The following is a 27,031-nucleotide window of genomic DNA, read 5'->3' on the forward strand; positions in this document are numbered from 1 at the left end:
GGTCCCAAATACCAAAATGTAGCTGACCTCAGCCAGAACGGGACAGGGGCGACCTCGCGGCAAGCCAGGCCAGAGGCAGGGTGGTGCCCCGTGCCGGCGGACCAGGCCAACTGGGCCGGCAGCCAGAGTGGCGCCGTCGGCACAGCTCAGGGCCCTCTCACCCGCCACATAATAAAGTAATTATGGGATTAGGGATAAAATTAGTCACTTGTGTAATTATTTTCCTAAGAACAAGAGCAGAAAGGGCCTTTTTACAGAGCTGCTCCTTGGCCCTCCCGAGAGTATTCAAGCAGAGATGCAGATGAGCACGCGCGCGCACACACACACACACACGTGCACGTGCACGTGCACACAGCAAGGGCAGTACATGGAGGGGGCACTGGCCCTCCGTGGCAGGGCCTCCCAGAGGGTCTCTCTCCCCAGTGTTTGCCTCACTGAACACCATCGCAAGTCCACTGCCTCCCTGCCGGGCCCCTGCCTGCGGAGTCCTGTGGGACAGTCCCCAGCCACAGCGTCTCAGGCCCAGGCTGCCCCGCGTCCCCTTGATCTTGGGGGCTGCTGACACAACAGCGGCAGGACCTAGGGGTCCACTAAACCCAGAGCCATCCCTAGCATTGGCCACCGTGCTAAGCAGCATGTCCAGGTCCTTGTGCCCAGAACCTGTGAAAGGGTCCCCCCACAGGACCACAGGGAGTCAGCGGGTGCGACCCGTGAAGCACTTTGAGAGGGTGAGACAATCTCAGATCGTCCAGACAGAACCACTGCGATCACAGGGTCCTCGGAAGACAAAGAGGGAGGCAGGGGAGGCAGAACCAGGGACGTGACAACAGAAGCAGAGAGTGGGGACCGGCGCTGTGGTATAGTGGGTAAAGCCGCTACCCGCAGTGCCGGCATCCCATACAGACGCCGGTTCGAGTCCCACTGCTCCACTTCCGATCCAGCTCTCTACTAATGGTCTGGGAGAGCAGTGGAGGATGGTCCAAGTGCTTGGGCCCTTGCACCAGCATGGGAGACCCAGAAAAAGCTCCTGGCTCCTGGCTTTGAATCAGCGCTGCTCCAGCTGTTGTGGCCACTTGGGGAGTGAACCAGTGGATGGAAGACCTCTCTCTCTCTGCCTCTCTGTAACTCTGCCTTTCAAACAAAATAAATAAATCTTTAAATAAATACATCGTCAAGAAGCAGCAGCAGAGTGGAAGAAGGCTATGGCCAAGGGACCCGGGCAGCCTCAGAGCCTGCCCTTGCCACTCCACCTGCGCCAGGTTGTCAGCCCCCTAAGGCCGCTTTGCAAACATCCGCCCCCCAGAACCCCAGGGGAACACAGCCGCGTGTGTCGAGCCACTGGGTGTGTGGTGTTTTGTAGCAGCAGCGTCAGGAGCTAACACAGCTGCCTGAGGAGGGAACCAGGGAGTCCACCTGTTCCCGCAGGTTGAAACCCTCAAGGAAACGCCCACCTCAGCCCAGGGAGACCCTGGGGCCCAGAAGCCCTCTGAATATGCCTGCAGGAAGGGGCCTGGCTGGGCCCCCGCTCAGGCTCGCGTGGACGTGGGGCACCCGGGCGCAGGCTGTGTGCTTACCCCGCCACACGGCAGGTGAATCACTGCGCGGCCCAGCCCCCAGCTGAGGAAATCGGCTCAAGGGTTAGAGAAGGGCCTCCGTGAAACTAGGCCGCCCCCTCCGCGCTGTCCCGCCTCCCACCCCAGGGGGAGCTGGGGGAGAAATCGAGAACCCTGCCTGCCCTTCACCCAGACGCCGCGGGCTCTGGGCACGGCCTGAGGAGCGGCCACAGCTTTGGGCCAGAATCCCCCCAGGGAGCCTGCCCAGTCTGAAATATGGCCAGGGTGCCCTTAGGCTAAACCCCAGAGCCCAGCCACCGCCAGACGTCCAGCCACAGGAGAAGGGATGAGCAGCTCACGAATTTCGGGGCGTTTCTCTGTACCAACACAGGCTCCGGCTCCGACCTCGAGCTAAGTGGACCGGGAGGGTCATGGCTGCGCAGGGCAAAGCAAAGCAGATGGTTGGAAGGAAGCATGCCAAACCCCCAACAAGTCTGGAGTGATTCTTTTTCTCTCCCTATTTTCCAAAGTCTCTGTACTGTGTTATTACTTTGTAATTAAAAAAAAAAAAAAAAGAAAACAGTCTTATTACAAACAACAACAGGGTATCTGCAGAACCCTCAGGAAGCCACACACTCGGCACTCACGCCAGAAGGAGCAGCAGGCAAGAGCCGCGGCCAGGGAGGCACAGAGAAAGCAGGGGCGGCGGCTAAGGGGGCTTCTGCGGAGCGTGGCCCGAGAGCCACTGGGGACCCCGGCCCCTCTGCCCCCACCCAGGCTCATTCACAATGCAAACCAGGTGTCCAGAGGATCTAACGCTTGACCCGTCTGTCCCCATTCTGCAAGGAGGGGCCTGAAAGAGGGCCCCTAGCGTCCCCAGGAGCAGCGTTTACAATGCAAATCAGGCACCCATGGGAAGCAGTCATGCCACCCCCCAGCCCAGCCCAGGCAAAGAGGCGGCCCTGAGCACACGGGCCGGGTGGGGATTTCCTAGCGTCTTCAGGGTGGGGCTGTCTTGATCACACCAGCTGGGCTTCCAGGAGGACCTACGTATCTCCCATAAACACACACAGAAACATAGACACACGCACAAATAAACATATGAACAGATCCAGACACACATAGACACACAGACACATAGACACACATACATAGACACACACACATAGACATACACACAGATACACATGCACAGACACACACACACACAAATACATAAACATACACACACAGACACAGACACACACAAAAATACATAAACATATGCACAGATACATACACACACATAGACACAGAAACAGACACACACACATACACACAGATACACATACACACAGACAAACACACATAACCACATAGATACACAAATACATAAACATACACACACATAGACACACGGAAACATAGACACACACATAGACATACACACACAGATACACATACACACAGACACACATACACAAATACATAAACATACACACACATAGACACACATAAACATATAGACACATGCACAAATACATAAACATATGCAGATACATACACACATAGACACACAGAAACATAGTTACACACATACAGGCATATACACATAGATACATAAATACATAAGCATACATACACAGATACACAAACATACACAGAGACACAAACGGACATACTCACATACACAAACACACATATACACCAATAGACACACAAATATATAAACATACACACAGATACACAGACATACACAGAGAGACACACACAGATACACAAACATACACAGATACACAAATACATAAACATACACACAGAGATACATACACAAACAGAAACATATAGAGACAAACACACATAGACATACAGATACACAGAGACACACAAATACATAAATATAGATACACAGATACATCACACAGAGACACAGATACACAAACACACAGATACAAAAACACAGATACACACAAACACACAGATGCATATAGATACACACATAGACATACACATGCAGATATACACACAGACACACAGAGACACAAATGGACACACAGAGACAGATACACACCGACACAGAGAAAGAGACACACAGATACACATATGTACACACCCACAGAAACACAAATGGACAGACACAGATACACAAATACACAAACACACAGGCACACAGACATATACGCACACAGACAAATGGACACACACAGGGGCTGGTGCTGTGGCACAGCGGGTTACAGCCCTGGCCTGAAGCGCCGGCATCCCATATGGGCACCAGTTCTAGTCCTGGCTGCTCCTCTCCCGATCCAGCTCTCTGCTATGGCCTGGGAAAGCAGCAGAAGATGGCCCAAGTCTTAGAGCCCCTGCACCCATGTGGGAAACCTGGAAGAAGCTCCTGGCTCCTGGCTTTGGATGTGAGCAGCTCTGGCCATTTCGGCCATCTGGGGAGTGAACCAGCGGATGGAAGACCCCTCTCTTTCTCTGTCTCTCTCTCTCCATGTCTCTCTCTGTAACTTTGTCTTTCAAATAAATAAATCTTTAAAAAAAAAAAAGGACACACAAAGATACACCCATATAAAAACACAGACACGCACACACAGACACACACAGATACATTCTATACAAACACACAGACATATGCACAGAGACACAAACTGATATACACAGATACACATAGACACACACATACATATACACCCACAGAGACACAGACACACACAGACACACACACAGGCACAGGCACACACACTTGTCCTTGGGCCCATCACTCAGCCTCTCCAAGTCCCTTAGGATCTGGCCTCCTTGGCAGAAGTCACATGGCTTGTCCAGGGTCACCTCCCCAGGAACGCGTACGCACCCCTGCACACCCCCGCCAGCCTTTTTTCCTCTCCTGAGAGCTCCCTTTCCTCTCTCCCTGCCCACCTCATCACAGACCCCAGGAAAGCCTCAACTACTATTCAGGTGTGACTTCAATGTCCCCTCCCTGCCCCCACGCGCCCCTGACAGCCAATGGCCAAGTCCAGGCTGCTGCCTCCTTCGCCCAGAGGTGGAGGGAGGCTCCGAAGGCCAAAGGCCTAAGAAGCCCCCTCCGGCCCTGAACCTGGTGACTGAGCGACTCCCCGATGTCCCCATCACACCCCATCCTAAGAAACTGCCATCGCAGACTGCAGCAGCCAGCCCAGGGCAGGGTCACCCTGCGGGCCAGCCAGTGGCAAGGAGCCCCACTGGGCTAGGACGAGGCCCTCACTGATCGGGCTCTACCCTTTCCCGCCAGTCGAGTCAGTCTCATCTCTTGGCTTCATGTTCAATGCATCTGAAAAGGGCTCCTCTGAGGTCCCTGGGGATCTTAGAAACGTTACGCACACATCAGCGCCGACACCCAGACATCGCCCGCCCAGGGCAACGCTCTCTTCTCCCTGCATTCGGCCCTGCCAGGAAGGAGCAGCATGGAAGGCCAGGCACGTGGCACCACGGGCTGGGCGCTCCCCGTTTCCTTGCCTCTTTTTTTTTGGGGGGGGGTGGGACTTGGGCCTCTCATGTGACAGGCATGTCCTCTCATTTAACCTTGGCAATGACTCTGTGAGGAGGATTATTCCTGTGTTCTAGCTGTGGGAGGTACAGCTAAGGCCCTCCCAACGTCACACAGCCAAGTCAGACCTGGAAGCCAGGACTGCCGAGCCCCAGGGTCTTCGGGCTGCCCCTTCCCACCCCAGCATGCTCTGCTCTACACACAGCCGGGTCCTGCTGCAGGCTGGCTGCAACCCCACCCCCCACGTTGCAACCGGCATCTTACAAGCACACTTGCAGGACAGAACACGGTCAGAGCCTTGCAAGAGGCCAGCTGAGGGCTCCGGAGGGTCGGAGAGGAGGGGACCGGTGCTGTGGTCAGGGACAGGCGAGCTGCAAGGACTGCATTTGTACAGGCAGAGAAACAGAGGCGCAGGGAGGAGACATCTGTGGCTATGTCGGGGCTGGGATGTAGGCCCCCTGATCTTGGATTTGCTTTCCTGGACCTAGAAGAATGAAGTGTATGAAGCAGAGGCTGCCTGGGATAAACAATGAGTGAATGAACGAGGGGACCCAGTCCCTCTGGGCTGCAGACGTGTGCACAGTGCTTCCACGGGGACCTCGCTCTAGTCTCTCACCCATAGCAGGTGTAGGCAGAAACCGGGTCCTTCCATTCACCAAAGCTCAAGCGCTGCCAGGAGCCAATCGGGGCACAGAAGGAGGCAGAAACTTGGGTTCCCTTGGCAACGCAGACAAAGGCATCTTCTCAGCTCTACAACCAGTGGGAGCAGGGATGTGGACCGCACTCCCCCACCCCCGACCCAGGGGGCCCTCCCCTCCCCCTCCTCAGCGGGGAACCAGTTCAGGCCTCCAGTCTTGCCCCGGGCCTATTCCAGAGAGCCGGCCAGGGTGGGCCCTGGGGTTGAAGGCTGACAAGGGCAGTTGAGTCCTCCCCGGTCCGCTGGGGTCCATGCAGATGTTTTCAGTTCATCATCCTGGACCCCTCCACGGAGGCAGTGCCAGCTGTGGAATCCCAGGAGAGCCTAGGCCCAGGCCTGGCGTTCGTGCACAGCTGGGCCAGCGCACGTGCCACCCCCCTTCTCTCGGGCCTTGCTCTCCCCACCTATGTGGGCACTTGGGCTGGTTAAGCCAGGACCCCAGCTCCCTGTCTACACGCACCCAGCAGAACATTCCACTCTCTGGGATCGCCCCTTGGAAGAAAATCACAAGAAGACTGGTGCGCTCTGAGACACAGCTACCCACAGGCCAGGCTCCCTGTCCCCCAGTCCTGTCCCCAGGAGGCTTGGCAGTGTCCCCACAGAGGGCCACTCATCCCCAGTGGGGGAAGCAATCACTCACAGATTTTACAAAGATTTTCCACCTCAAGAGCCACAAGAGAAAGAAAGGTTTATCAGGAAGCGTCTCAGTTCCCCGAGAAGTCTTAAGTGCCGGCATCAAACCGCACGCATTGTCCGCCGCTGCAACCCTGCGCTCCCCTCAGCCGCTCCGGCAGCCCCCACCCCCAGGACTCGGCTCCCACCCCCACTCAGCAGGCCCTGTGCTCCAGATCCGGCTGCTCCCCACCGCGGCTCTCTCTCTGGTCTGTTGCCATCTCACTTGCCCATGCCTGCGCGGGAGCCCATCTTGCCTCACCGGGCCACACCCGCAGCCTGCCCGGGGGTCACCTGGCCTCCAGCCTTGCCCTCCTGTCCCTCCGGCCCAGCCAGAAGTCTCGTCCCGTCCACAGCACAGGGGCCTGAGTGCCCTCACCCTCAGCACTCCAGATGAAGTCCCAGCGCCTGGCCCGGTGTTCCCGAGCTGCAGGATCTGGGCCCACCTGTGTGCCCCTTGCTTCCTGCGGACTCAGCACGCGAGGCAAACTCCTGCCAGGCCGCAGCGCCCCTGCTCCGTGCCTCTGTGCTTTCTCGTGGCACGGGTGGTTCCCCTCGCCTGCTGTGAAGCCAACAGCTCGCGCTTCCTGGTGTCTGGTAGGGGCGGGGCTCTCGGGGAGGGGGAGGTTCTTGCAGACTTCATGACGCAGGTACCACTAGCAGCCTCTTTACACATGAAGACAGAGGCAAAGACGTGAATGAACCCGGCAGAGGTCATATGGTTGGTGAGAGGAGGTGTGTACATAGGGGCGCCTAGGTCACCCCTACCCTCTGCCCCACAGTGCAGCAGCCGGAGTGGGGTCAGAAGGCAGAGCCGTGATTGCCTCCCCCCACCTCCCCACCCCCGTGCCTTCTCCTCCCCCAGGCATGTGGGAGTGGCCTGTCTCTGACAGTGACACCAAGGAGGGCCCAGCCAAAGCCTCTCCCTAATGGGCAAATAGTGCGGCCACTGTAAGTGCACAAAGTACACTAATGGGACAGCAGCGACGCAGTCACCGACTCTGAAGAAGCGCAAACACTGTGGCCTGGCACCAGGGGCCGGGAGCCGCACCAGCTCATCTGTTCAGCCTTAACTGCCCACTGCGTCACCCCCACCCCCGCAGGCCTGCTGCAGGCACCATCAATTAGTGGGGATTTGTCACCCCTGCCACGTTTATTCCCCTAAAAAAGCTGCCATTTACCGAGCACCGGCCAAGAGCCTCGCTCTCTCTCCCCCGGGCTCTCAACCACCCTCTCTGGTTTCCTCACAGTTCCTCCGTCCATTCATCCCTTCAGAAACCACCGAACACCGACCGAGTGCCACGCAACAAACGCAGGATTCTTTTTTTTAGACAACTACAGGGGTGCGAGCTAATTAAGCAGCGACATTCAGGGGAAGCAGCCCAGGCTGCAAAAAGCCAGAGGAAGCGTTCTGAGCAGAGGGAGTAGCACGCATGGGAGACCTGGGATGGGGAAGACTCCTGTGCCTGGGGTGACCGGCCGGGGCCAGGTCCGTGGCCGCAGCTGGGAGGCAGGGAGGCCATGGTAAGGAGCCTGCATTGTATTCTAAATGCAGAAGAAAGACACCGAGTAGCACGGTCAGACCCGTGCATTACAAAGATCACTCTGGCTGCCGCTCCGGAAGGAGGCTTGAGAACACAGATTATGGATGTAATTACACAAACGACCTGGCAGGTGCTGGTCCAGTAAGAGTCAGCCCCCTTTGGCTTCCCTGCCAGCCCCTGCCCAAGGCTGAGACTATCCTCTGTGACTCCTGTTTCCTCTCCCAGTCTCTACACTGTCAGAACCGAGCTCTCCTGTGAACAGGGGATCCGTGTTAGGTAGGGAACGTGGCCCAGGCCGAGGACACCACTTGCCCAGTGTCACTCAGTGCAGCTGCGGCAGCGGTGGGATGTTCCTGCCTTGACCTGGACCCTGGATCAATCTAAAGGTCAAGAGGAAGGGGAGGCCGGCGCCGCGGCTCACTAGGCTAATCCTCCGCCTTGCGGCACCGGCACACCGGGTTCTAGTCCTGGTCGGGGCGCTGGATTCTGTCCAGGTTGCCCCTCTTCCAGGCCAGCTCTCTGCTGTGGCCAGGGAGTGCAGTGGAGGATGGCCCAGGTGCTTGGGCCCTGCACCCCATGGGAGACCAGGAGAAGTACCTGGCTCCTGCCATCGAATCAGCGTGGTGCGCCGGCCGCCGGCAGCCATTGAAGGGTGAACCAACGGCAAAAGGAAGACCTTTCTCTCTGTCTCTCTCTCTCACTGTCCACTCTGCCTGTAAAAAAAAAAAAAAAAAAAAAAAAAAAAAAAAAAAAAGAGGAAGGGGAGGCAGCAAGTGTTTAGAACTTAACACTGGGTTCTCCTCCACCCTTGCTCCGAGCGCAGCATGGATACACTCAGAGCCAGGTTCTCGGTCCACTGTGGGCTCAGGGGAAGTGGGGAGGAGGAGGTTTAGGTCCATCTCTAGGTGTGCTCTATCCTGCAGCCCGAGCCAGGCAAGGGCAGGCCACAGCCGAGAGAGAGCACTCCCATGGAGACTGGGTACCTGCTAGGATGTTAGCTGAGCCTACCGACATCCCAGGAAGCCAGCAAGGCCGCGGTCCTCGTGTTACCCATCTGGAGCCCAGGGCAGTCAGTGCTGTGTGATGTGCTCAGGGCGTGGAGAGAAAATGACAGAGCTCTCATTGGAACCACAGCATGCAGCTTGGGGTCTCTGAGCCCAGCACCCCATTGTACAGATGAAGACGCTGAGGTCCTCCAGGGATGGGGTGCACACACCATCCCATACTGAGCAAGCAGTGGAGCCAGGGCTAGGAGTCTGTGTGACTTCCGCTTTAAGGGGGGCAGGGCTGAGCCTGGGATTTGGAGGCGGGGGTCAAGGACAGGACAGCTCTGCCTCCCCAGGCTATGGCCCCCAGCTCCCAGTCCTCCCACTGCTCATGGGTGTGGCAAAACCTGCCAAACCAGTTCCCGGTGCCAGGGCCAAGTGGCAGAGCCTGGAGCCGCAGGGTGCGTGGGAGGCTGCAGACACCAAATACCAGGGGCCAGGGAGGACGCAAGAAGGCTCCTGCCTGCCAGCCCCGGCCAGCGGACACCGCCTGGGGACAGAACAAGTGCTCGTGGCTCGTTCACAGGCCTCTGCCCTCCACTTCCATTCCTGCTCTGGACACTCGGCCTGTCGCCTGCCTGTCACTTGGACAGGAGACCCAGGCACCAGGGAAAGGCTGCAAAGTGACGGAGAAACACTTCTCCCCTCTCAGCCACCCTCTGCCTGGCCAGGTTCTCCCGCGCTCTGCCCTTCGCCCACCCCGGTCTCAGCGAGCCAGGGCCAGAGACTGCGGAGAAGCCGGTGCCCTGCAGAGGGCGCACCCGGAAGGCCTGGGGGTCAGTGTAGACCTCAGGAGAGCTGCCCTTCTTAGGCTTTGGCTTTCTGGCCAGTCCTTGGCAGGGCTCGGGCAGCACCATGGTTTCGGGGGCCGTGGAGGTCCCTGGCAGGGCTCGGGCAGCGCCGTGGTTGCGGGGCCGTGGAAGTCTGCTCTCATCCTGCCTCCACTCCCGCCCTCCCTGCCTCCTACCCCTCAGTGTGAGGGCCTCTACGGGACAGGCCTGGCTGGTGTGTCTCATGCTGCCTTAGGGAAGCCTGCAGGAGACCCCAGGCCAGAGTGGGAGGGAGCAGGCGAGCACACCCTATTCTCCCTAGCACCCAAGGCCCAGCCTGGAAACTGTCCCCAGGGCCTGTAAGACCCAGGAGCCAGCTGCTAGGCTCAAAGGGGCCTCGGCATCAGCCTGGGCTTCTGAGGGCCGGGCAAGTAGGAGGAGGACCAGAGGGATACAGGGCCTGGCCTGAGGTTGCATGGTGCGGTCACGCTGAGGAGGGACCGTGGGCCATCCCTGACCCTCAGCTCAGGGCTCCCAGCACAGTAGAGGCATTTTTCCAAATTCAGAATCAGGTGCCCTCGGAGGCACCACGAGACCCCTTCCTCACTGGCCCTTGGGGACTGCCTGGGAGCGGCACTGAGTCCTGCCACTCTAGGCTAAGCAGGCGCTATCTTAGTGTGCTGGGGCGGTAATAAAATACCATAAACCAAGTGGCTTACAAGCCACATAAGTTTGCTCCTGACACTTCTCGAGGCAGCAGCAGGCTCGGGACCTGGTGAGGCACGCTCTGTGGTGCACAGACGGCCCCTTCTGGCCTGTTCTTCCTGCACACAGTGGCGGGGCTGAGCGAGCCAGCGGTCTGGGGGCGCTTTTAGAAGGGCACTCGTCCCGCTCATGAGGGTGCAGACATCACGACTTAATCACCTCCCAAAGGCTCCATCTCCCAGGACCATCACTTGGGGCTCAGGATTTCAACACATGAATTTGGGGGGGACTCTAACACCCAGACATCACAGGCGTTCAGCGGCTGCGGTCACCTCTGTATCCCAGCACACGGACAGTGCCCGGCACACGGTGGGAACTCGGTGAAAACGTGCTGACTAAATGAAGACTCGCCGTGGCAGCGGCTGCAGGCAGGCTCCGTCTCCAGAGCCAGGCGCTGGGGTGAGAGGCCGGAGGGCAGGAGGCAGACACCAGGTGGGAACTAGGAGTCCGGCTGCCTGGGTTCCAGCCAGGTCGGACTGAACAAGCAGAGAACGTGGGCCCGCAGCCTCGGGAGCCCAGGCCTACAGACGAGAGGCAGGTTGTCCCCAGTCACACACTGTGTGGACTCCCTGGCTGCCGTGCATCTCTGAGACCTGGCGAGGCTACGAGACCCGGCCCTGTATGGATGGAAATCAGGGTGTCATAACTGCCCCCCGTTTCCCTGTCAGTGCTCAGCCAAGTAGGAAGATCTGAGCCGAAATCGTGGCTGGGCCACCAGGCCTCTCAAGATTCCCAGTGGAACTTGTAGAACTGAGTTGGTGACTGGCTTTGTACTCAGCACACATCCAGCGATAGCTGGGGACGCAAGTGCAACCCAACAGGGATGAGTAATAACAAGACTGCTGCCGTCACCAGCCCAGCTGGCCCCATAACTGCCCCAAAACGTAAATATCAGGGACCATCACCACGATGTTTCCAACGACACTGCAGCTCCTGCACCTTGTGAGCACCGACTGTGTGCCAGAGGCAGCGCTAAGTATGTTGCCTGCGCTATGTGTGTGGGCTCTGCAGCCTCTGAAGGAACATGTCTCATTGTGCCCATCTTACAGATGAGAAAACTAAGGCAGGCCGGCGCCATGGCTCACTAGGCTAATCCTCCGCCTTGCGGCGCCGGCACACCGGGTTCTAGTCCCGGTCGGGGCGCCAGATTCTGTCCCGGTTGCCCCTCTTCCAGGCCAGCTCTCTGCTGTGGCCCGGGAGTGCAGTGGAGAATGGCCCAAGTAGTTGGGCCCTGGACCCCATGGGAGACCAGGAGAAGTACCTGGCTTCTGCCTTCGGATCAGCGCAGTGCGCTGGCCGCGGCGGCCATTGGAGGGTGAACCAACGGCAAAAGAAGACCTTTCTCCCTGTCTCTCTCTCTCACTGTCCACTCTGCCTGTAAAAAAAAAAAAAAAAAAAAAAAAAGCTAAGGCACAGAGAACGAAGCGGCTTATCCAGCTTCATACATGGCAGGTGGCAGAGCGGGGTCTAAACCTCGTTTATCCTGGGTCTGGACTTTAAGCTCTCTTTTTATTTATTTATTTATTTATTTATTTGAAAGTCAGAGTTACACAGAGAGAAAAGAAGAGGCAGAGAAAGAGAGAGAGAGAGAGAGAGAGACAGAGAGAGAGAGGTCTTCCATCTGACGGTTCACTCCCCAAATGGCTGCAAAGGCCAGAGCTGCACCAATCCAAGGCCAGGAGCCAGGAGCTTCTTCCAGGTCTCCCACGTGCAGAGAGCTGGATGGGAAGTGGAGCAGCCGGGGCTCGAACTGGCGCCCATGTGGGATGCTGGCGATGCAGGTGCAGCTTCACTCGCTGCCCCACACGCTCTTTTCTTCTGCCAGGACAGGGGAGTGTTGTGGTTTTTTGTTTTTTTTTTACTAAAAATATTTTTAATGTTTATTTCTTTTCATCTATTTGGAAGGCAAAGAAAGAAAGAGGGAAATCTTCCATCCACTACTTCACTTCCCAAATGCCTACAACAGCCAAGGCTAGGCCAGACTGAAGCCAGGAGCCCAGAACTCCATCCGTGTCTCCCATGCGGGGTGGTGGCAGGGGCCCAAACACTGAGCCATCATCTGCTGCTTCCCAGCATGCATCAGCAGGAAGCTGTACTGGGAGCAGAGGTGCCAGGAGTTGAACTGGCACTCCAACATGGGATGCAGGTGTCCCGAGTGGTGACAGCCGACTGGGCCAACAGTGACCTCACACGTCATCGTACTAAAGTGACTCCCAGGGTGGGTTTTTTGCCTAGTGATTAAAACGTGGATTGAGATGCCTGCACCCCGTGTCAGAGTGCCTGGGGTCAAGTCCCAGCTCTGCTCCTAATCCCAGCTTCACCCTAGTACACATCCGGGGAGACAACAGGTGACGGCTCAAGGAGTTGGGTCCCCGACACCTACAGGAGAGACCCAGGTGGAGGTCCCGGCTCCCAGCTTCCACCTGGCCCTACCCCAGCCATTGCAGGTATTTAGGGAGTAGAGCAGCAGGTGGGAGATCTCTCTCCCTCTCTCTCTCTCCCTCTCTCCCTCTCTCCCTCTCTCTCTCTCGGATGATATTTTTAAAATGTGAATCCCCATTCACCAAAGCCTGGTGTGGCCCTGCAGTGTCACCGTCACTTCACAGACCTTGGTCGTGATAACCTGTGAGGCGGGGAGGACCGGCTGGTTTTGTTGCCCCCATCTGACGAATGAGAAAACGTGGCAGCCAGGTATCCCATCCACTGAGCACAGAACACCAGGAACACACAGGACTTTAGAGACTGGATCCAGAGGAGGCAACTGAGCCCCAGGGGAGAAAGGGACCTGCCCGGGACGTGCATGCAGACCTGTCCCACACTACTCTCTGCCTGGTCCTTGGAAGGCAGCGCGGGCTGTTGTAGCCAGCCAAGCCTGCCTCCATTCCCTTCACCGCACACACACCCTGCTCTGCGTCCAGGGCTGGCTTCAGCTGGCCACTGGAGTCAGCGACTCCCCTGGATCTGGATCTTAGGGTCCCCATGGACCAAAAGCGATAACCTAACCTTGGCCATAGACCACAGAGTAAGTCCTAGCCCACTCGGCTTCTGCGAGCCAACACAGGGATCTCGGTGCCCTGACTCCCCGGCTGGCGGTAAAGGAGGCACCGGCGCTTTGGCTTCTTGAGCAAGACCACTCAGGACACAGCCCTGAGCTCCTGTTCAACCGAGACCATTCTTGGCCAGGTTTGCCCTGTGCTCTAGACCGAAGGCACCCTCGCTGACGCTGGATGGGAGCCTCCAGGATAGACCTGAGAGAGGAAGGGACCTGCTCAAGTTCACGCACAAGCTGGTGAATGGCAGGGCCGGCACTCGAGCCAACACTCTGGCATCACCAGCACCCTTCTTGGGCCCTGTCTGCAGCATCACATCAGCATGACCTCAGGGCCCACCTCCAGTCTGCCTCCTCCAGGAAGCCTTCCCTGATACCCGGCTGCCTCTCTTTTCTCTGATCTCGATCTCTACCCTCCCTTCCCCCATAATGCTTTAGTCCCGGTGACTCTCCAGCCACGGGGCGGGAGCTCCTGCAGCACGGCTGGACCTGGCGCCTTTCTTCCTTTGTGCTCAAGTGGTTGAAGGCTTGGCAGAGCCTCAGGCTTTGGATCCTGCCTCCTCCAATGCTTAGGCGGAGTCTGAGATCTTCTGTGCCACAGTCTCCTTCTCTGTTGACTAGGGATAATACCATTAGTACCTCTTAGAGCGAGGACTAAAGGAAGTTAAGAAAGACAGACACAGATCACTTACGCTCATGCCTGCCGGGGAGCAGGGACTCACAGTGTTGCTGACTGCCTCTACCCCGTGATCGGGCCACGGCCAGGACAGCAACACCAGGGGCTGCCGCAGGCCGAGGAGGGCTGCTTGGGGCAGTGAGGCAGGCACTGGCCCTGTGTGGGAGGCAGGCCACTGGGCTGGAGTCCAGCTGCAGCGGGCTCACCGTAGGACCAGAGTCCAGCTCCAGTGGGCTCACCGTGGGACCGGAGTCCAGCTGCAGCAGGCTCACCGTGGGACCGGCTCAGAGGCAGGCAGTGGGAGCCTGGTGTTGAAGAATGGGCTGAGATGGGCTTGCCCCGGGTGAGGGCAGTGGGCAATCTATCCTCTCATTCCTCTCCTGCTTCAAAGTAATCAGTGACCCTCGTGCCCTGCTGAGTCAAAGCCAGCTCCTGCGTCAGCGCAGGCTCGAGGGCCTGCAGGCCCAGCTGCTCCCACCTAGGCCCCCTGCTCCCACCTTGCCCTTTCTTGCAGCCATGCTTCACAGCCTCTCCAGGAGTCCGCAGTCACCCTCCCGGGCAGCCCCGCCCTCCTCTCCCCAGGCCTGGTCAGGACCCCTTTGGGCAGCAGCAGCCCGAGTGCACCTCCCCACCAGCACCCATCACACCATACTGTCAGCACTCGTGACTTCAACGCGTCTCCCCTAGACTGCTGGAGGGCAGAGCTGGGCCTCATCCCACTCCTGTCGGTCTCACCGCACGCCCAGCAGCAGCACAATTACAGAAGGGTGCTTGGTCAAGTTCTGCACAATCAATCACGGGTGGATGAGACAGCATAAAAGTCTATTCCAACTCTTAACGCTCTAATTCAACTGCCCTCCGTGAGTCACTCAACCTTTCCAGGCCTCTGTCTCCTTATCTGTTAAATGGGAATCATTACTCTTGCCTCTTTCTCAAGGCTGCCGTGAGGCTCAGACAAGCCCAATCAGATTCTCTGCTCATTAATGCACCGATTCACCTTTTAAGCACCTACCATGTGCAAGGCATGCTCTAATTGGATCCCACTTATTCCTTTTTTTTTAATTGGAATACAATTCACATGCCATAAAATTGCCCACTTAAAAACACAGAACTCAGCGGCTTTTAGTGTATCGACAGAGTTGGGTAACCATCCCCACTGATGCCAGAATCCCAGTTATTCTTTCTTTTTTTTTTTTAATTTTTATTTTTTTGACAGGCAGAGTGGACAGTGAGAGACAGAGACAGAGAGAAAGGTCTTCCTTTGCCGTTGGGTCACCCTCCAATGGCTGCCGCGGCCTGCGCGCTGCGGCCGGCGCACCGCGCTGATCCGATGGCAGGAGCCAGGAGCCAGGTGCTTTTCCTGGTCTCCCATGGGGTGCAGGGCCCAAGCACCTGGGCCATCCTCCACTGCACTCCCTGGCCACAGCAGAGAGCTGGCCTGGAAGAGGGGCAACCGGGACAGAATCCGGCGCCCCAACCGGGACTAGAACCCGGTGTGCCGGCGCTGCTAGGCAGAGGATTAGCCTAGTGAGCCGCGGCGCCGGCCAGAATCCCAGTTATTCTTAGCAAGCGCTGAGCTGCAGCCCCCTTGGGAACCTAGGACCCGGGGTCTGGGTTGGGTCAGATGGCATTTTTTTGGGGGGAGGCCCAGAATGTTCTTGGGTCCATTTCTCAGGGGCAGAAATGGAGTGCAGGGAAGCACTCAGGACACGGTACGCTCCACTCCACGAGACGAAGTCGCAGACAATCCTGGGGAAAGCCTGTGCCAAGCCCCACCCCTCCAGCTGCCCTAAAAGCAGATCCAGCGGGTCCTGGCCTCAGTTTCCCCATCCACTCCCTGGACAGCTTCCAATACGTCACAGAGCCCCCCACCCCAAACAGATGGCTGATGAGAAGAGAAAGGCTAGCCTGCTGCCTCAGCTAGACCGGCAGGAGTCATCGGGCTGGATTTGGAGAGCCCTCAAGCCCAGCACTGGTGAGGGAGGCTGTGCTGTGCAGGCCTCGGGAAGTCTGGATCACGGGGTGGGGGGCCCTGGAGCTCAGGAGGCACCAGGAGGACAGCCTAGGGTGGGGGTCCCACAGCTGTTAGCACTGGGCAGCAGAAACGAAGATCAGAATTCCCGGATATTGGCTTCTGCCCGCCACCTGCCAGCCGCATGACCTTACAGAAGTCACTCACCATCTCGGACCACACAGACCCACTCGCACGTGGAGAGAAGCAGACACCTCTCCTGCCTCACCTCTCAGGGGTCTGGGGAATCAGCTGAGATGAGGAACGGACAAGCTCTCTGCGGGAAAAACGGAGCGCTGACTCAAGAGCACGCTGACTCCAGACTTGGTGTGAGTCAGGTGACAGGGCCGTGGAGTCGGAGAGCCCCTCACTGAGAGAATGCTCCTGCTCTTCTCTGCCTCAGGCCCCCTTACAGAAGTGCTGGAGCCCCACCAAGAAATCCAGGGCCACCAGAGACAACAGGGAGTCCAGAAGGAAGCTGAACAGCTGGCCTTACCTGGGTGACATTCCTGGGGCCCCTCAGGCTCCCAGGCACCACCAACCGAGGGGACATGATCTGCTACCACGAGGGGGGAGGCTGGGGGCAGCCAGTGTAACTCGAGTCAGCATCTCACAGCCATTGCTCCAGTAGGAAGAACCCACCGGCGAGGCCAGGAGCGGGGAGCCGCTTTCCACCCCTCCTCTGGGAGATAATGACACAGCCACCTCGGGTGTGACAACGGCGCTCACATCACTGTCCTCCTCTGAACCTCAGCTTACTCATCAGTAAAACGGGGTGACAAAGCCCCCATCTGCTGTGAGTCCAGCTCAGTAATCGCTGTCACTCTTCTATCCTGTGAGTCACTGGGCACTGACGCTGGCATCACACTCACCCCCTAAAGGCACATTAGGAACAGAGCCAGTCCTCTGGGGGACTATCCACCTTCTGACGGAGTGGAGATGAGTGGAGGAGGGAACAGGAGAAAGGAGCCCGAGGCCCGGGCTTCAGCTGCTGCCCGGGGAGATGGGGCACTCTCTCTCACCGAGGCTGCTAGAAACCACCTGGCTCCTGCAACCCCGTGCTGTCGGGAGGAAGGGCTACTCCCTGCCCAGTGGACCAAAGGGCAGCACTGCTCCCTCCACTGATCACCAGAAGGAGGGGAATGAGTGCCCGGCGGGCCTCTCCACCATACAGATGGGGCCTGCCCTCCTCACATCTGGGGGAAAAAGCAAGGACTGGGCTCCTGTGTTCTGCAGAGAACAGCATGGAAGGCCGAGGTCCCTCTGTGAGGCCCGAGAGCACAGCCAGCCATTGGCCCCACAACCCCCAGACTTAACTACCCCTCCCTGAATCCAATGTCCTCACCCTAGCTCCCTTCGACCTAGACCAAACGTCCCTGCCCCTCTCTCTCCTTTGAACTTCAGCTGCGCTCCACCTGTCCCTTTCAATGGCAATTTGCATGCTACCTGTGTCACAGTGGCACCTGCATGCCTTTCTCCCCCTCCAGGCACAGGGGAGACAGCGGACATTTCCAGCCTGGGGTAACGCACGACCCTCCCCAGGCTTCAGTTTGCTGAGGAGAACCCAGGACTCCGTAGGGCTGCTGCAACTGAGCGGGACACTGCACAGAAAGCGTTCGGCACGGAGCCTGGCACGAAGCAACGTGACCTGCTGCTGCTGGCGACCTTGGTTAGGCTCCTAGGTGACTCCTGAGACACCTGCCAGAGCCATGCACTGGCTGGCTGCATTTGCATGAGCCAGACCCGTGCACAACCTGAGGAAGACCTTTCTGGCACGCAGAGCAGTGCAACGCGGGCCTGTGCTGCCTCGGAGGGTGGAGAGCGCCACGTGACAGAGGCACACAAGTGGATGCAGGGAGCCATTTGGCCCATGGAACGGAGGCAGGAGACAATGAGCTCTGAAGCCCCAGCTCCTCCTCTTACTCGGTGTGCAGCCCTAATGTAGCTGTGCCTTGGTTCCCTGACCTATAAAATGGGAATACGAATAGCAATAATGGTGTCTACCCAGAGGACCTCATGAAGATTAAGCGAAATAATACAAGTACAGCGATGGAAGATGCCCAGCCTGGCGAGAGGAATTCAGCAGACACTGGCTATCACCATCATTGCCGCTGTTTGCATTCCCCTCCCTGAAGAGGGGCTTCGTGGTCCCTCACAGGCCAACAAGCTGGTCACATTCCTATAAGCCAGGACTCCATAAACATTCTAGCGTGTTCTTGCAGCCTGTCACTCCCCCTACATCCGGTGGTGTCCCTGCCCACGTTAAGTGAGCATCTGACCTGACCTGGCCCTGGCCACTCAGAATCTCTCTTTCCTCCCAAAAGCAACGACTGAGCCTATCAGAGTCCTGCCTTGGACTGACATGTAGGGATTACAAGAAAAATCGTCTCTTCTCTCGGTCTGGGTTGCTAAGCGAGGGCAGTGGGCAACTCAAAGGGGAGAGCCAGCAGCGATGTGGCAGAGACAGAGGAGGAAGCCGTCTCCTCATCCTGCCATCGGACGAGCCGCCGCAGGATAACCGAGATCGGGTCTGTGCTGGCCACGGGCGAGGCCAGGTGCACGCCAGGGTCGGAGCGGCTCCTGTGCACTCAGGCGCAGTGCCCAGGCTCCAGGTTGCCATGGCGTTGACCGAGCGCATTCTCAGAGTCGTCCCGACCCAGTGCTCTTTAGGCGCTGTTTCCTGGAGCCCTGAGGATGTCACAGGTCGCTGCAGAAGCACCAAGGAGCAGAGCGCCACAAGCTGCACAAGACTCGTGATAGGCTGGCCCCACGGAGGACGACCAGCTCTGCCGCAAAGGCTGACACGAGATGCTGCGGGCCACAGGGATGTGGGAAGCCCTGCTCTAGCTGACCCTGGCAGCGCGGGCTGACCCAGCCTTCCGCATTCTACGGGAGGTGACGAGTAACGAGGACCTGAATGTGGGGCTCCGGACTCGCAGGCCGCGTGACTTCCCCGCAGCAGGCTGCCTGTAAAAATCCAACCTCTCTCACATTTCCTGGCTCCCTCAGTGCACGGATGGCGGTTAATACTCAAAGTCTCATCTTTCCCGGCTCTGACCCCTATGGCATCGCCTGCCTTGGAGCCTCGCTCCCTGGAGGGCTTCGGGACGCCCGAGGAACGTGGAAGAAACGGAGGAACTGCTGTCTGGCTCCGCCGCGCTTCCCCTTGCCGGGCCCCTCCTCTCCCCGGCACGCATACCCCGAATTCCCCTTCTCCCCGCACACTTGCCCAAATGTCAGGGAACAGCTGGGCAGGCCCCCTCCTGGGAACTCCTAATCCACCTCCTCTGCCCTGGCTGCTCCGGGCTCTGGACAGAGGATTCCTTGTTCCCAGTGCTTCCTGTCCCGAGATCTCCGTGGGGCCCACGTGCTGGCAGGAAGGCGCCAAATCACTCCTCTCAACTCCACTAAAGCCACCCCTGCCCCACCACTCCTGAGGGCAACACGCCCCTGGCTCTGGCCCCCATTCATTCTACCTGGCCCCGCTGGGCTCAGCCCCACTCCACTGCTCTTTGTCCCTCCTCCCAACACACACACTCACACTCATACACACACAGCCCGGAATCACCCTTACACATATATATAAACACACACATACACACTCGCACACATACACACACATATACCCACACACTCATACACACACACTCACCCCAGAATCACACACACACACACCCCAGAGTTCCCCAGGAGTACAACGTCACATCAAACTGACACTGAAAACCAGAGGACTTTAGAACAAAGACATCATACCCTGGCACTTGTGCCTTACTAATTAAACCCAATGACACTCGCACGTTGTGTGGTGGTTTCTCAATCAATATTACTGCGCTGGCTTGGCTCCCACTTTCTGCCCTTATCCTGTCAGTGTCACAGCACCTCCGAGTTACAAAGAGGCTTTGACGGGTCCTGGGCCGGCAGGGTCTCTGGTACTGTCTGGGGGCTTCTGGGAGCTGAGAATTTGCAAAAAAAAAAAAAAAAAAAAACAAACCACAAAACCTAAAGGGTTCTCCAGCCCTACCCCAGCTTCTCCTGGGGCTATAACCCTGTAGCTGTTGTGTACACTGAAGTCTCACAGGATTCATTTGAAAGGGGATTTTCCCTGCTGAAAATTTTGAAAACAATTCATTTGGCCTACCCTGCCTTCCCCCACTCCTGCCCCACAAGGTTGATAAGACCCTGAGGACAACAGAAAGGAAGGTCACACAGGGTTAGGACTCAAATACCCTCTCCTGAATCTAGTCCACAGCCTAGGAGTGGTTAAACACAACAAACAAACAAGTCAAGGGCCCCAGGGCCAACAGATTGGGCTTCCTGGCCCAACGCCCACGTCACCGGCCACGGCTAAGCACGAAAAGGCAAGCCTGTGTCTAGCAGAGTGCTTATCCAGTATGTATTTCAGCCCCTACCTCAGAACAAACCCAAACCAGGGAGAGTCCTTTCTCAGTCCCCCAAGAAACCTGTGGCCTGGACACCGTGCCAGCTCCCCAGCAGTGAGCGCCTGAGGGCCTGGAAGTGGCAAGGCGGGGCCTGTGGAACACTCACCTCTCCTCTGTGCACACCAGCTCCCCGGGGTTAGACGGCTGCAGGTGGGCGGGCGGGCAGGCACCTGGAAGGAGGAAACCCTGTTAGCTTCTAGGAGCGTCAGTTCGCCGGCCCAGCATGTGCTGGAAGTTGAGAGCTGGGCATGTATTTGAAACTTAGGGAAGTTGCTGAACCTGTTAAACAGAAAGGCGTGTGACTGAGCCCCGAGAGCGAAGAGGAAAGTAACAAACAAGAAGCCAAAGCAGGGCCTGGGAGGCCACCCTGAGGATTAGGTCGTCACGCCAAGAGCAGTGGGAAACCATGGACTTGAAGGGTAGAAAATGCACAGGAAAGGGGACAAGGTGGCTCTAGGAGCGGCGGTCAGGAGGTTGTGATGGTCCGGGGAGACAGAACAAGGGCCTAGAGCAGGCTGGTCAGAGAGAAAAGGAAATAGTAATAGGTGGGGGGGCGGGGGTAGGATGTGTGTGTGTGTGTGTGTGTGTGTGTGTGTTGCGCGCTCACATTGTGGTACAGCCTACTAAGCTGTTGCTTGGGATGTCAGCATTCCATGTCAGAGTCCTGATTCAGTCTAGATTCCTCTGCTTGTGACCCAACTTCCTGCTTATGCACCTGAGAAGATGGTCCAAGTGCTTGGGAGACCAGCATGGAGTCCTGGCTCCTGGCTTCATCCTGGCCCAGGCCTACCCAGCTGTTGCAATCATTTGAGGAGTGAACCAGCAAAGGGAGGATTTTCTCTCTCTACCTCTTCTTTTCCCGCCCCCTTTTTTTTTCAGTTTTTTTTTTTTTTAAGGTTTGTTTATTTGAAAGGCAGAGAGTTACAGAGAGGCAGAGGCAGAGAGAGAGAGACAGAGAGAGATCTTCCATCTGCTGTTCCACTCCCCAGACGGCTGCAACAGCTAGAGCTAGACTGATCCAAAGCCAGGAGCCAGGAGCTTCTTCCGGATTTCCTAGGTGGGCGCAGAGGCCCAAGCATTTGGGCCATCTTCTACTGCTTCCCCAGGCCATCAGCAGAGAACTGGAACAGAAGAGGAGCAGCCGGGACTCAAACTGACGCCCATATGGGATGCCAGCACTGCAGGCGGCAGGCTTGCCCGCTACGCCACAGAGCCAGCCCCTAAGATTCTCTCTCTTCCCCCAAATCCCTCTTTCCCTCCCCACACCCTGTTGCTCTGCCTTTGAAATAAATAAATCAATCTTTTAAAAAAGGAAAAAAAAAAAAGGAGGGGGTGGGGGGCTGGGTATAGCACTTGGTGGTGGCTGGAGCGTAGACAGGTAGACGACAGCAGAGTCCCCACTCTCAGCCACTTCCTTCCAAGTCAGTTACAGTGGTCTTCTAGCACCCACGGAACAACACTCCCAGTGATCTCTGAACCAGGCCTGTCTCTGCCTCAGTCTCCCCATCTGTGAAATAAATATGGCTAGACTCAGTATCTTTTTAGCTTTAGCATTCTGTCCTAGTATAATTCACTCACCGAATATTTCAGCCCCTTTCGATATCATTTGAGCCCTGACAGCAGGCCCAGCTTAGGATGCAATGGACAGGACAGCCGGAGGGGAGGCTTTGGGGTCCCTGGACTCGCACACGTGCAACAGCCCTTCTGCGGGTGGCAGGTGGGAGGTGGTGTCACCAACGCCCAAAGATCAGAGAATCAGGGGTGCAGGAAGCAGGTACAATGGGTGAAGGGCTTCAGCCCTGGAGTCACCTACACCTGGATTTGGCTCCACCACTATAAAACTATCAGGCCTGGGACAAGGCCCTTGGCTTCCTAATTGGGAATTAGAAGGGTCTGCCCCCAGTGCCCAGCACGCAGCCTTCACCTGCAGGGGAAACCTGGGACCCAGAGAGGGAGGCGGCTCCCAGGAGACTGCACAGTGACAGGCTGGCAGAGCTGAGACCCCAGGGCTGGCAGGAGGACCCTGGAGCCTGGGCGCTTGACCACTCAGTGATGTGTACTCCATTTTGGTCCCTGAGGCTCAAAAGCTATGAGAAACTTGCCCAAGTTCACAGAATTAACGGTAGAAGAGGGATTGGAACCTACTACTCCTTAAAGGAAAAGCCCATGGTCTCCGCATGGATTTCCAGGAAGCATATGTGTGCGAAGAGGTTTCAGATCTCAGGGCCCTTTAAACCCAGAATGGGGACAAATGCAAATCAGGACTGTGTGTGTGTGTGTGTGTGTGTGCAGCCACCTTGAGAGGAAACCAGAAGGAGCTGAAGAAACAAAGCCTCTTTCTCAGAAGCCCCCTCCAGGGACCCAGCAGGAGGAGAGGGGCTGCAGGCGGGGCCGTCCATCCCGTCTGAGCAGAGCAGGGAGGAGGGCTGGATCAGCAGCTCGCGCGCACGCTCCCAACTCCAGAGTGAGACGGCTGTACTAGCAGTGCGAAGTCCCTTTCCGCTACAGGAGACTAATAATAACCATTCCTCACAAGCTGCAGATTCCTGGCGAGGCCCAGTCCTCCAGCCCCAGACAGTGGCCTCTCAACGTGGGCCAGTGTTACCGCAACGGTGCCGGGAAGTTCTGCACCAGGTCCCAGCCCTGCAGCCAGGTCACTTCCTGTCAGCGAGCTCAGCTTCCCCGCCTGTGGAGCAGGACTCCTCTTTGCCTGATCTCCTGCAGCAGGGAAGGTCGGAGGAGCCACCCCAACAGCAAACAAACCCCAGGCGTTTGACGCAAACATCTCCTGGGTCCTCATCCCAGCTCCCACCCTCACAGTCTTCCAAAGTCTCTTTTCTCTCTGACTCATGTTGCACTCAGACAAATGGAATAGCTGGACTCCAGGCTGACAGACACAATGGCAGTAGACCCTACAACTAATAGCAGTGGCAGCCACCGCCTCGACTAACACGCAGTTGCTCAGGGTCGCCTGGCCTGCGCACACTGCTTCCCTGAGCAGACAAAGGTTCAGCAAAGTGCAGTGCCCAAGGTCACACACAGAGCGAGGTGGTGGCACAGCTGCAGTGAAATGGGGGTTTCTGGGGCTGGAGCTGTGGCGTAGTGAGTAAGGCTGCCGCCTGCAGGACCGGCATCCCATATGGGTGCTGGCTGGAGTCTCGGCTGCTACACTTCTTTTTTTTTTTTTAATTTTTTTTTTTTTGACAGGCAGATTTGGACAGTGAGAAAGAGAGACAGAGACAGAGACAGAGAGAAAGGTCTTCCTATCTGTTGGTTCAGCCCCCAAATGGCCACTAAGGCCAGCGTGCTGTGCCGATCTGAAGCCAGGAGCCAGGTGCTTCCTCCTGGTCTCCCATGCAGGTGCATGGCCCAAGGACCTGGGCCATCCTCCACTGCCTTCCCGGCCACAGCAGAGAGCTGGACTGGAAGAGGAGCAACCAGGACAGAATCCAGCACCCCAACGGGGACTAGAACTCAGGGTGCCTGCGCCGCAGGCAGAGGATTAGCCAAATGAGCTGCGGCATCAACCAGCTGCTACACGTCTGATCCAGCTCTCTCCTATGGCCTGGGAAAGCAGTGGAAGATGACCCAAGTCCTTGGGCCCCTGCACTCACGTGGGAGACCCGAAAGAAGCTCCTGGCTTCAGATTGGCCCAGCTCCGGCCGTTGTAGCCATTTGGGGAGTGAACCAGCGGATGGAGGATCTCTCTCTCTCTCTCTCTGCCTCTCTGCAACTTAGCCTTTCAAATAAATTAAATCTTAAAGAAAAAAGAAAGAAATGGGCATTTCTACAGTAACCTTCTATGGACAGTGTGGCCCGGGGCTGAAGGTGGGGTGGGCAATGTGTGGCCCTCTGTGACCCCCTCACACTTCCCCAGGTAACTAGTCTTCATAGTCTTGTACTCAAGTATGTCCAACTCAGCTGGCCTCACAGCACAGCCTAATGGAAGCAGAATGAGAGCTACATATGTCATTTTTAATTTTCCAGTAGCTACATTTTAAAAAGCACAAAGAAATGGATGAAAATAATTTTAATTATATATTTATTTAACCGAACATATCCATTTCAACCTATAATTAATATACAAAAGACTTGAGATATTTTACACTATTTTCTATACTGTCTTCTTTTTTTCTTTTTTTTTTTTTTTAATTCACAAGCTTTTACTGGGATTTCGCTCCCGGGCGAGGTTCCCTGATCCCAACATATGCTGCCTTCTACATGTGATGTGTATTTTACATGGTGCACATCTTGGTTCAGACACTAAATTTTCATCAGATATTTAGATTTTTGTGGCCTCTATAATGGAAACCTGTACACATGACTTGAATTCCTGAAGGTACATGGAGTCTTCAAAAAGTTCATAGTGGGGCCGGCGCTGTGGTGCAGCATGCTAAAGCCCTGGCCTGCAGCACCGACATCCCATATGGACACGGGTTCTAGTCTCAGCTGCTCCTCTTCTGATCCAGCTCTCTGCTATGGCCTGGGAAAGCAGTGGAAGATGGCCCAAGTCCTTGGGCCCCTGCACCCACGTGGGAAACTGGAAGAAGCTCCTGGCTCCTGGCTTCAGATCAGCTCAGCTCTGGCTGTTGTGGCCAACTGGGGAGTGAACCAGCGTATGGAAGACATCTCTCTCTCTCTCTCTCTCTGTCTCCACTTCTCCCTGTAACTCTTTCTAATAAATAAAATAATTCTAAAAAATAAATAAATAAATATTTCCTTGAAAGACAGAGTCACACACGGAGAGAGAGAGAGAGAGAGAGAGAGAGAGAGAGAGAGAAATCTTCCATACACTGGTTCACTCCCCAAATGCGCATAATAGCCAGGGCTGGACCAGGCCAAAGCCAATAACTCAGAACTCAATCCCTGTTTCCCACTTGGGTGGCAGGGGCCCAAGCACTTGAGCTATTGTCTGCTAACTCCCAGGGTGCACATTAGCAAGAAGCTGGACGAGAAGCAGCACTCCGATACAGGTGCAGACGTCACAAGTGGTAGCTTACCCTACCGTGCCACGACACCCACCTGCACGTTTATCTTCTAATTCCATTTTCCATGAATGTTTTTTTAAAAGTTTCACTTATTTGAAAAGCAGAGACAGAGGGAGATATCTATCTTCCATTTGCTGATTCACTCCCTAACTGCCCATAACAACAAGGAATAGGCCAGGCTGAAGCCAGAAGCCATCTGGGTCTCCCACATGGGTTGCAGCCAAGTACTTGGGCCATCATCCGTGCTGCCTCCCAGGCATATTAACAGAAAGCTGGATTAGAAGGAGAGTAGCTGAGGTTTGAACCAAGCACTGCTACAAGATGTAGGCATCCCAAATGATGGCTTAACCAGATGTGTCACAATGCACATTCCATTTTTCCATGAATTTTTGGAGTACTCTTGTACAGATAGGTTTGTCTCCAAATGGATGGGGTGGTCTATTGAAATTTTAAAATTAGGGGCAGGTATAGGACATATTTGGGACTCCCATCAAAGTGCCTAGGTTCAAGGTGCAGCCCTGTTCAGCTTCCTGTGAATGTGTACCCTGGGAGGAAGCAGGTGATGGCTCATGTCGTGGGGTCCCTATCACCCATATGGGAGACCTGACTGAGTTCCTGGCTCCTGGCTTCAGCTTGGTCCAGCCCCAGCTGTTGCAGGCATTTGGGGAATGAACCCATGGGTGCTCTCTCCCTATCTGAGTGCCTGTCTCCCTGCCCTTTCAAATAAAATAAATATCTAATTATTTAATTCAAAATCAAATCAAATGCTAAATAAAATGGAAACCTGAGCTCCTTGGTCACACCAGCCACAGTTCAAGTGCTGGTAGCGACTGTATGGGGCAGCTGCAGCCTGCAGCCAAGCTCTGGAGCGAGTGGGCTGGCAGACTCCCGTGCCCTAACCCAGAGCTAAGCCTCCAAGGTCGAGCTGAATCTGAACGAGAAGCGTATCTACTCATTTACTCACTCGACAATCCCTATTACTACCCGTCTTGGATGACAAAGGGGTAAGAGCACCCATGGTTCAGAGGGTGACACTGTGGCTCAGCGAGGCAGGCCACCTGCCCAAGGTCACCCAGCTTTCTCAGGGGCCTGAGCTCTGTACCTGAGGCTTGGCAGGTGCCTGTCCAGAGGAGGAACTAAGCTTCTGCCACTATCCACAAGGAACTTTCCTCCCCCTGTCTGGTGGTAGAAAATCGCCCAAACGGGGAAGGAGAGCACTGCACGGAGAGGAGGGCCTGTGCACAGGGCTTGGGCCTGCCTCCCCTCCCTGCCGCCCGTTCTGGGGCCAAGCTCTCCGCTGCAAGGACTCACCCAGG

At 56.4% G+C, this 27,031-nt stretch overlaps 1 protein-coding gene across 7 annotated transcripts in view; it reads right to left on the minus strand.

The window, feature by feature from the left end:
- The window catches only part of EPB41L1 (erythrocyte membrane protein band 4.1 like 1), a 127,101-nt gene that overhangs the window by 88,306 nt on the left and 11,764 nt on the right, over window positions 1-27,031 (minus strand). For 5 of the 7 annotated variants that reach the window (XM_089308035.1, XM_089308034.1, XM_051845068.3 and 2 more), the window contains one exon: window positions 20,834-20,897. The exons of the other annotated variants lie outside the window; for them this stretch is intronic. The gene's annotated coding sequence lies outside the window, so the exon portion shown is untranslated. The remainder of the gene's footprint in view (window positions 1-20,833; window positions 20,898-27,031) is intronic. 7 annotated transcript variants of the gene reach the window in all.

Source organism: Oryctolagus cuniculus, chromosome 11 (assembly GCF_051225735.1).
Source record: "Oryctolagus cuniculus isolate XC-2025 breed Fujian yellow rabbit chromosome 11, ASM5122573v1, whole genome shotgun sequence".
Classification (NCBI taxonomy): Eukaryota; Metazoa; Chordata; class Mammalia; order Lagomorpha; family Leporidae; genus Oryctolagus; species Oryctolagus cuniculus.